This window comes from Mangifera indica, chromosome 13, assembly GCF_011075055.1.
Source record: "Mangifera indica cultivar Alphonso chromosome 13, CATAS_Mindica_2.1, whole genome shotgun sequence".
NCBI lineage: Eukaryota > Viridiplantae > Streptophyta > Magnoliopsida > Sapindales > Anacardiaceae > Mangifera > Mangifera indica.
Genome location: NC_058149.1, coordinates 1,936,661 through 1,945,989, shown reverse-complemented (window position 1 = coordinate 1,945,989; position 9,329 = coordinate 1,936,661). Strand labels below are relative to the sequence as shown.

The 9,329-nt window shown below is 27.2% G+C and overlaps 1 long non-coding RNA gene across 1 annotated transcript; it reads right to left on the bottom strand.

The window, feature by feature from the left end:
- Window positions 1–2,851: 2,851 nt before the first annotated feature.
- Window positions 2,852–4,282, bottom strand: LOC123194485. Its single transcript, XR_006497283.1, has 2 exons — window positions 3,975–4,282; window positions 2,852–3,066 (listed from the first exon to the last, which is right to left on the bottom strand). It is a non-coding gene; the product is annotated as an uncharacterized LOC123194485 (long non-coding RNA).
- Between the last annotated feature and the right edge of the window lie 5,047 nt (window positions 4,283–9,329).

The following is a 9,329-nucleotide window of genomic DNA, read 5'->3' as shown; positions in this document are numbered from 1 at the left end:
CTTCATTAATGTACAATTGCTTCTCATAAAAAAACAAGGGGAAAAATGAATATTAACAATTCTCTTGTACCCTTAAAATCTTTTATCCTTATTTTGGATTTATATGAGATTATTATTATTATGACGTCTTTATCTCCTAATTTTATCAAAATATCATATTAATATAATTCTTATCGAATCTAATCTCGTACTTCTATATAAACAAATGATTGTATAGGGGTAGAAAATCATTTCGAAAACTCTTTCGATAACTCATTTATAATATTTTATATTTATTCTATCAAAGTGTGGTTATAATATAGATATAAACTTCCAAACAATAGAGTGAATCATATAAAAACCATCTTTTATTCGTTACTATATTTTTCTTATTAATTATACAAAGCGTCACCATTACATAAGAAATACCACTCATTTTTATCTTCTTATGTGAGATCATATACTTATTCTTGTGTAGTTTTAATTTGTATTTTTATAAATATGATATTATACATTTAAGAGTTATATTATATATATATGTAATTTTATGTATAAATAATAATATATTATTATATAATTAAATAATTTTAAATTTAAAATAAAATAATATTTAATATAAAAAAATTTACACATAATTTTACTGTGGTTTCAACAGGGTACAAAATAATAATGACATTAAATAAGGGAGGGAGGTGCACGCATGCATGCACGTGACATATGTACGCAGACACATGTTAACACATGGATGGGACCCTATCTTGTCCTTGAAAAGCTTTACACCAACTCACCCTTCAATCATCACCTTATTTTCCTTAATTTTTTCACCAATCTTCTGATTTGATTTCTTCTTTTCTGATTTTTTATTTTGACGATTTGTAATTATCAAATTTAACTATATTATTATTATTATTATTATGAATCCATGGTATTCCCATTTTCACCAAACACGCTATTATTCCTAATTGTCACAAAAATATTGTTATATGTTGGTTGAGTCAAAGTTTCAAACTCGTATTAAATTTTAAATTCAAATCGGGTTATGATTAAAAATCGTTTTAACCCAGTTTAAGTTAAGTTAGCTTAACTCGATTTAATTATTGTTGAATTAAACTTGAATTTATTATTGGTTGTCTCAATAAATTTGCAAGCTCATAACTTAACTAGAGTAAGATATCAACAAATCTTTAAAAATTTAAAGTCTTGTAATTATATCTCTAAGATTATATTTCCTAATTTTGAATATAGATAGTAAATAATAAATATATAAGTTAAATGGTTTGAATGTAATTGTTTTAGTTGAACTGAAGTTAAACATTTTTGCCTTAAGCTCGATTTAAGACCTTACTAATTCAAGCTATATAATAATATAATCGAATTTAACTCAAGTCAAACAATACTTAACTCAATTTGACTTGACTTATTTGTATTTTTTTCTAAGGTTGAATTGCAATTCAAATGGATCCAACCATCATTATATCATACCAACAGTGGGTTTTAATAAAATTTGAAAGATGAAGGAAAAATTAAAATGAGAAGGTTTAATATACTCTACGTTGTTAAGTTTTTAATGGTTATAACCTTTGAATTATAATTAAACAATGATAAATAAAATTAAATATTTTCATATGTATAATTATAATATTTTCTAAATAACAAAATTATAAATTTTTATAATGAGATTAATTTGTATTATAATAATAATAATAATATTTAAATAACCTTTTTCGACATTGTTATTTTCGAAATTGACTAATTATTGAATAATTGACCTTCCCTGTTGACTAAAGCTTTTCATATTCTTGGTTTGATTGCCCACTTGTCAAAAGGTAACTCTTCCTTCCTAGTAACGAGGTACGAAGTTGGAAATTTTAATTAATTTCGTTCCAAATTCAAATGATTGATTGATAATTTTACCTCATTGAATTAAATTTTATTTTGTCGTTCCTCTTATGTGTCAATATAACTAATTAGTTATATCAAATTCAATTTTGATCGATTAATCAGATTGAATTTATTATATGAATATTTGTAGAATGGTACAGTTATAGTACTATCTATATGATAATAATTAATCTCTCATATGGTTATAAAAAAATTTATGTTAATATAAGATTAATTTATACCATATACGTGAATGATATAATTATCGATAATTTATACAAATTAAATAATTTCATAATAAAAAGTTTAATTATAGACCTTACCATTTATAAGTTGGGTCTTATGAAGATTTCATGTGATAAACTTAGAAAATTAATTTGTCAAGAGGCTCAATTACAAATCATCATCTTTAATTAATTTGGATTAAAATTTTTTAACAATAAAATATACAAATAATATTATGTTTATCTGATTTGAGTTTAGTTATGTTTGTGAAACCTTGATTTATCTAGTACAGTGATTATATGTTTAACACTGTACCTCGGGTTTACCTATCAAATAAATATGGATGAGTCTTTGGTTATAAAAAAAATATATATTATATTTATCTAGTTTTAAAAACCTAATTCAATATTTAATATGTGCATTCAATATCAATCATATGATAACACATAACAAATGATAATGTAATATCATATTGTTACACGCATCTTGGTATAAATTTAAGCCGCCAAAAGGTTCAAAGTTCAATAAAAAATCATTGATTTTTATTTAATTTTGACTAAAAATTGTAACAACCTGTGAACAAAAATATATAAACAATGTTATGTACGTTTAGTTTTAAATATCTAATTGGATATCTAAATGATATGTTATCATATGATTAGATATATATATATATATATATATATATATATATATATATATATATATATATATATAACACGTAAACTGTATATTTAATTAGATATTTAAAATTAAATACATATAATTTTATTAAATATATTTTATTGACCGTATATATGTTCATCGACACATATGAGATTTATAATAAGATTGGCTTTGACTTGGAATGGAAAAAACCAAAAAACACTTTAGGGTTGTCGTTCTCAGTCCAAGCTTCGATACAACTGCAAAATAATTGGAGTTTGATAGATGCATTCAACTACCAAATTTTACAGTATCATGTTTTGCATGCAGGTAGCCCTACCATTAACAATTTATAATTCGTTAGTTGCAATTAATTAATCTTCTTGTACTTATCGTTTTGAATGTTTCCCACTTTCCAAAATGAATATATAAAATAAAAATTTGCGGTGGTAAATTTGACTGTTCGTATACCTAATCTCAAAATTACGGATAGATTTAACTTGAATTAAGTTTGAGATCACTTAAACTTGACCTTATTTAAGTTAAATGCATAATATTATTAGAAAGATGCTGATAAAATAAACAGTATTGAAAACCATCTAATTATCTCAAAATTTTAAATAATATCAGTAAAGATAAAATAGATTATTAATAATTTCTTAACGTATACGTATTAATCTAATCACTAGTTAATAATATTATAGTTATGAACCCTTCTCAACTTGTAAATATGGGTGAATTTGAGCCAGATCTAACCCAAACAAGGTTAGCGAGCTCAATTCGAATTCGAAATAAGATTCGATTCACTTGATTGGTGATGCAATCATTGGAAAAGTCTCTAGAAAACTATGGAAGAATAAAAAGAAAAAAGGTTGTTAGAGAAAAATAAATTAGGTTATTAGAAAGTAAAAAGTTAAAGAAAAAGAAAAATTACTGGAAAAGATGAATTTACCAACAAATTTTCAACAACATGATTGAGTTGAACTACAACTACTCTACTCAAACTTAGTTTGCTCGAATTGAATATCGATTCAAACTTGAACAATTCAAATCAAATCCACCCTGATTTGTGAAGATGAAAGAGAAAGAGATCTTTACGCCTTTGCCTTCTCTCTTCATAGGCGAACTTATTTATTTAATATAATTGCATGAACATACCACTTAATAAAATCTTATCAAAACAAGATGCAACCAAGATGTCTCTAAACATCATAAAAATCAGATAATTTCTGGAGCAAACTCACTTTAACTTGCAGTGAAAAGATGTAATCAGCAACTCTTTGAAACAAAGTCTCCATGTCCATTTCTTGGCTGCTGCCAGGATTAATATTAACGATCCTTTGAAGCTGCTTAATCTTCCTTTGAGTTGATGAAGTTTGAGAAGCCTTATGATTCATCACTCCTGCTTTCTTTCTTCTCAAACGGAGAGACCTCCTTGATCTCATTATGATGCAGAGATTAATGAAAGAAAAACGAATTGGTTTATTATGATCAAGGAGATGGCTTTTATAGGCAATATATGCATCAGAAAGAAACATTCGCACATGGGTGAAAGTGCACACGAATGTATAATAAAATAATATTTATACAATAATATTATATACATTTAATTTTGAGCATATAATTGAATATTCAGGTATATCATTATATAATTTTATGTTATTTTATTTTTAATTCAAAATCATTCAATTATATAATAATACATAATCTAAATATCTAATTAAATATTTAAAATTATATATACATAATTTTATTATACCATTATTACGGCACTTTGAAAATGAAATTAAAATGTATACAAATTTTGGTCAAACGACAATAAAACTGGTCTAAATAAGAGTTCATATTGATTCGAACAAATTAAACTCACACTGAAATCCTAACTTACCAGTTGGATTATAATTTTAATTTTGAGCTGGTCCTTGATTGGACTCATTACAAAAATGTAAAAATTTTACTCTCGACGTGATTAAATTCAATGTGAATAGTGAGAAGTGGAATGTTTCCATCCATCCATCAATCAATAAAACTGAAAGGATTACAAATCATTAAAAGATTCTTGGAGATAAGAAGTAAAATCAAACTTTTCCTGTGAACTCTGCCGATCGATATCGAACAGTTTAAACCATGCACTTTTCATCTGATTAATCTTCAAAAAGGTATGCTGGGCAAGCCTTTGTTTGGGCAAAATCCAATCAAAATTTGCCGACTGCTGCCGACATGACCTAAAAACAACTGAACCACCATTAATGTAACATTAATTTCCTGTATAATTTTTTGAAAAGCAATGATACCAATATCTAATAAAATATTTAAGTGTACATCATATTTATAAAATTTAAAAAATTTAAAATCTTATTTATAAATTAATTATTATTAAAATTTATTATTTGAGATAAAAGTAAAATTATTATTTTATTAATAATATTAAAAAAAAATTTTATATGTTTTTTTTTCAAAATTTTAAAAAATAACAACTTCATTTCTATCTAAAGTTTTTTAACTTTTAAAAGTAACATTCTCTCTCTCCCTTCAAAACTTAAGGTTTTTTTTCAAACGTTCTATAACCATCATCTTAGGTCACTTATGATTGTATTTTAACTTACCATCTCTGATCACCAGATCTTCACTCTCTGAAGTAAGAAGACGTCATCGATTTAAAAAAAAATCAACAAAGATGCTCATCTTCGTCGATTTGTCTAGAATTGATGAAGACTTCGTCTATTCTAGAAGAATTGATAGAGTCGACGACACATCTTCGTCGCATCTCCTAGAAACACAGGAGAGATGAAAGGTGGTCAGAAATTTGTGTGTTAAAGCGTCGTCTCTGATGGTCAAAGAGCAACTAGAAAATAAACCCTAGGTTTTTTTGAGGGGAGGAAATGTTACTTTTGAAAGTTAGAATACTTTAGCTAGGGGTGAAGTTGTTAATTTTTAAAATTTTACTGCAAAAATAGATTTTATATTTTTTAATATTATTAGTAAAATAATGATTTTATCTTTGCTTCTAAGAGAAAATTTTAATGACAGTTAGCACATGAATAAGACTTTGTGTTTTTAAATTTTGTGGATATGACTTTTAAAATGTATCTAAACTTGGGTGGGAATAAGTCCTCCGACCAATATTTAAATTATATATTATTACGTGATTAAATATTATTTTATTTTTAATTTAAAATTATTTAATTATATGATAATAAATTATTTGAATATTCAATCAAATAATTAAGATTGAATGCACCTAGTTATATTATTATTTTTGAATAATTGGATTAGCCAAGTAGGTGTTAGTCAATTAAGTGCAAATCATTGCACTTAATTTTTCAATGAGAAGCATTGCTGGAAGTTTAAAGGTCGATATCCCAATTGAATTCAGGTTGGTGACATTATTGGATTTTTAAGCAAATAAAAACATGCAAGCCATAATTTTAGAATTTGGAAAGTAGAAAATTGACAAATTAAGACAACTGGAAGATAAGGAAGTTGATTGTGCCTAATTTAGGGTTGGATTACAGAGGAAGTTTCTACTCAAAAGTACCATTAATAATATTGAAATTTTTTTTTATATAACTATCAGATATATTTTGGATGGCTGAGAGTTCAAGCATCTTGAACATCTAATGAACTTGTAAAATAACATAATTTAGATTCAGTTTCAGCCATGTAAAGTTTTTAATCTAACGGCTCAAAAATTGTGCAAAAAAAAGGTCATTAATCATAGCCCTAATATTTAAATACGAATAATATTATGTGTATCTAGTTTTGAATATTCAATTAAATATTTAGATGATATATCATCATATAATCAAGTATTATTTTATCATTAATTCAAAATTACTCATTTATATATTGACATGTAATTTAGATATCCGTTTGAATATTTAAAATTGGGTGTACATAAGTTTGTTATTTATATATACACAAAAATTTGTAAAACACGTTGTACGGAATATATATATATATATATATATATATATATATATATATATATATATATGCACGTTGTTTTATTGTAGGAGATATTTTACTTTGTATAAATTTGGATGCTTCTTACAATCGAAACCTAAATTGCAGGAGATATTGTACCGGTGGTTGATGTTACCAAGATCTGTAATTAAGTTAGTTATTTTTTTCAGTTAGAAATTAACGATTATTGTTACATCTGACAACTATTGTATTTTGGCAATTTTGTATTGTGCATAAAAAGATTTATAAACTCTAATCTCATTTTTAATGAAAAATCAAGGTATTATGAAGAAATTCTCTTGAGTTAGCTGATTTTCTTTTGTGTAATCTAGTATAGTTAGAAGCTTTTCACATACAAACACAATCAAGACTGAAGAAAAATCCCATTAAAATAACATGGACTGTACAAAAATTTAGAGAAAATATATGGTCTTAATAGAAATAACGACGCTAGCTGTTGTGATAAATGCAATGCCATGCATTTGTGGATTGGATTAAACTCAAAGAGACGACAATGAAATAAAGCTTTGCGTGTTAATGTCCGTTCTTCCTTGTTTCATCGAACATGGGTTGTACAGAAAGCGGCCAACAAACCAGCCTAGCCAAGACAAAGATTGAGGTGACACATTTCTGTGCAACCGTGTGCCATTGACCGTTGTCACAAATCACTTTCTTCAATGGGCTCTAAATCCAATTGAACGCCACACACGTGCAAGTCTCGATCTCTCATAATAATAACAGGTATTCATCTTCAGTAAGGCAATGTAGGTAGCTTTCAACATTAATTCATTGAAACAAAACTTGATGAAGATGATTATGACTACCACTGTCAAAACCATAACTAGAAAACTCAAGTTTTTTTTGGTTGAGAATATACATTGACATATTGAGTTGATATGTCAAATATTTTAATGTGTCAAATATTTTAATCGATACAGTTAATATATTGAGTTGATAGATCAAATATTTTAATTAGTATAATTGATATGACTAAATAATCTAATTGATATGAATCAATAAACTCAAATATGTTAGTTACCTTATACATATTATAAGACCTTTATTTAACAGTTTAATTATCTCATTGTATATTTTTTCTTCCTTATTAGGAGGTATCTCCATTGTTTATAATCTTACACAATATTGGAATGCATAAGTTGAAAGTTTTATCAAATATTATTTTTTCTCATAGTATCAGAGCCTACCTCATATAAAATACAAACCAATACAAGTCATTGTTTTTAGCCAGTATCACGACAAACGAGATAAATGATTCTCTATACCTTCTGTATCCTTTAGATCATCCAAGCCTAATCTTTGTACCAACATCTTATAACAGTGACAATTTTGCAGCATGGAAGAGTTCGATGGAGACAACTTTATATGCAAAAGGGAAGGGCAACTTCATTAATGGAAGTTTGCCTCAGCCAAACAATACCTTGAGAGATTTTCAACGATGGAAAAAAATAAAACGATGGTGCATGCGTGGTTTAGAAATTCTTTGGGAAAAGAAATCCAAGAGAATGTTTAATATGCAGAGATTGCTTGCAATATATGGAATGAGCTTTGTGAGAGATAAGAGCAAAGCAATGCCCCCTGCCTATACAAAATTCAAAAGGGATTCTTGAATTTGGTCCAAGGAGACGATGAATTGTTGACTCAATATTTCACCAAATTTAAAACCTTGTGGGAGGAATTGCATATGTGTGATCCTATACCAATTTGCACCTGTCATGTCACAAAAGATCATTAACGATGTTGAGAGATGGAAAAGACATATCAATTTTTAAGACTGAATAGTAATTTTGATTGTCTTTGATCAAACGCTTTATCCATGGAGCCAACACCAACTTTAAGCAAGATATTTTCTTTAGCTTTGCAAGAACAACAAACAATCACACAAAGACGACAACCGTAACCCACATTTGAAGGTGCAATCTTTGCAACAAAGACTGATCGTTCACGAGGACAAACCAAACAAACTGGAAATAATTATCAAAAGGTATGTGATCATTGTGGAAAGAATGGAAATAATTATCAAAATGTTTTGTTCTTATTCATGTGGATATTTGGGGTCGATATAATTAGCCTTCTTTAAGTGGAACACCTTATTTTTTAACAATTGTTGATAACTTTTCTAGATGCACTTGTGTATTTCTCATGAAATTCAAATCTCAAACTCGTGATTATATGACTATGAGTTTTTGTAGCTTCTATTTCTTCCCTAGATGAACTTAGGAATTTTAACCAAGCTATTCAAGACCTAAGATGGAAACATGATATGCAACAAGAAATTAATGCACTTGAGCAAAGCCAAACATGGAGCCTTGAAGAGTTGCTACCAGGAGAAAAGGTCATTAATTCAAAATGGGTCTATAAGATCAAATATAGGTCAGATGGAATAGTGGAGCGCTTTAAAACATGTTTAGTGGCCAAGGGTTACACTCAAGTTGAGGAAATTGATTATCATGATACATTTGCACCCATAGCCAAGATTACAACCTTACGAGTCATTTTGTCTCTAGCAACAATCCATCATTGGGAATTACACCAATTAGATGTGAACAATACCTTTTTACACAACGACTTAGAAGAAGTATACATAAAAGTTCCCCAAGGTTTTGCAAAACCTA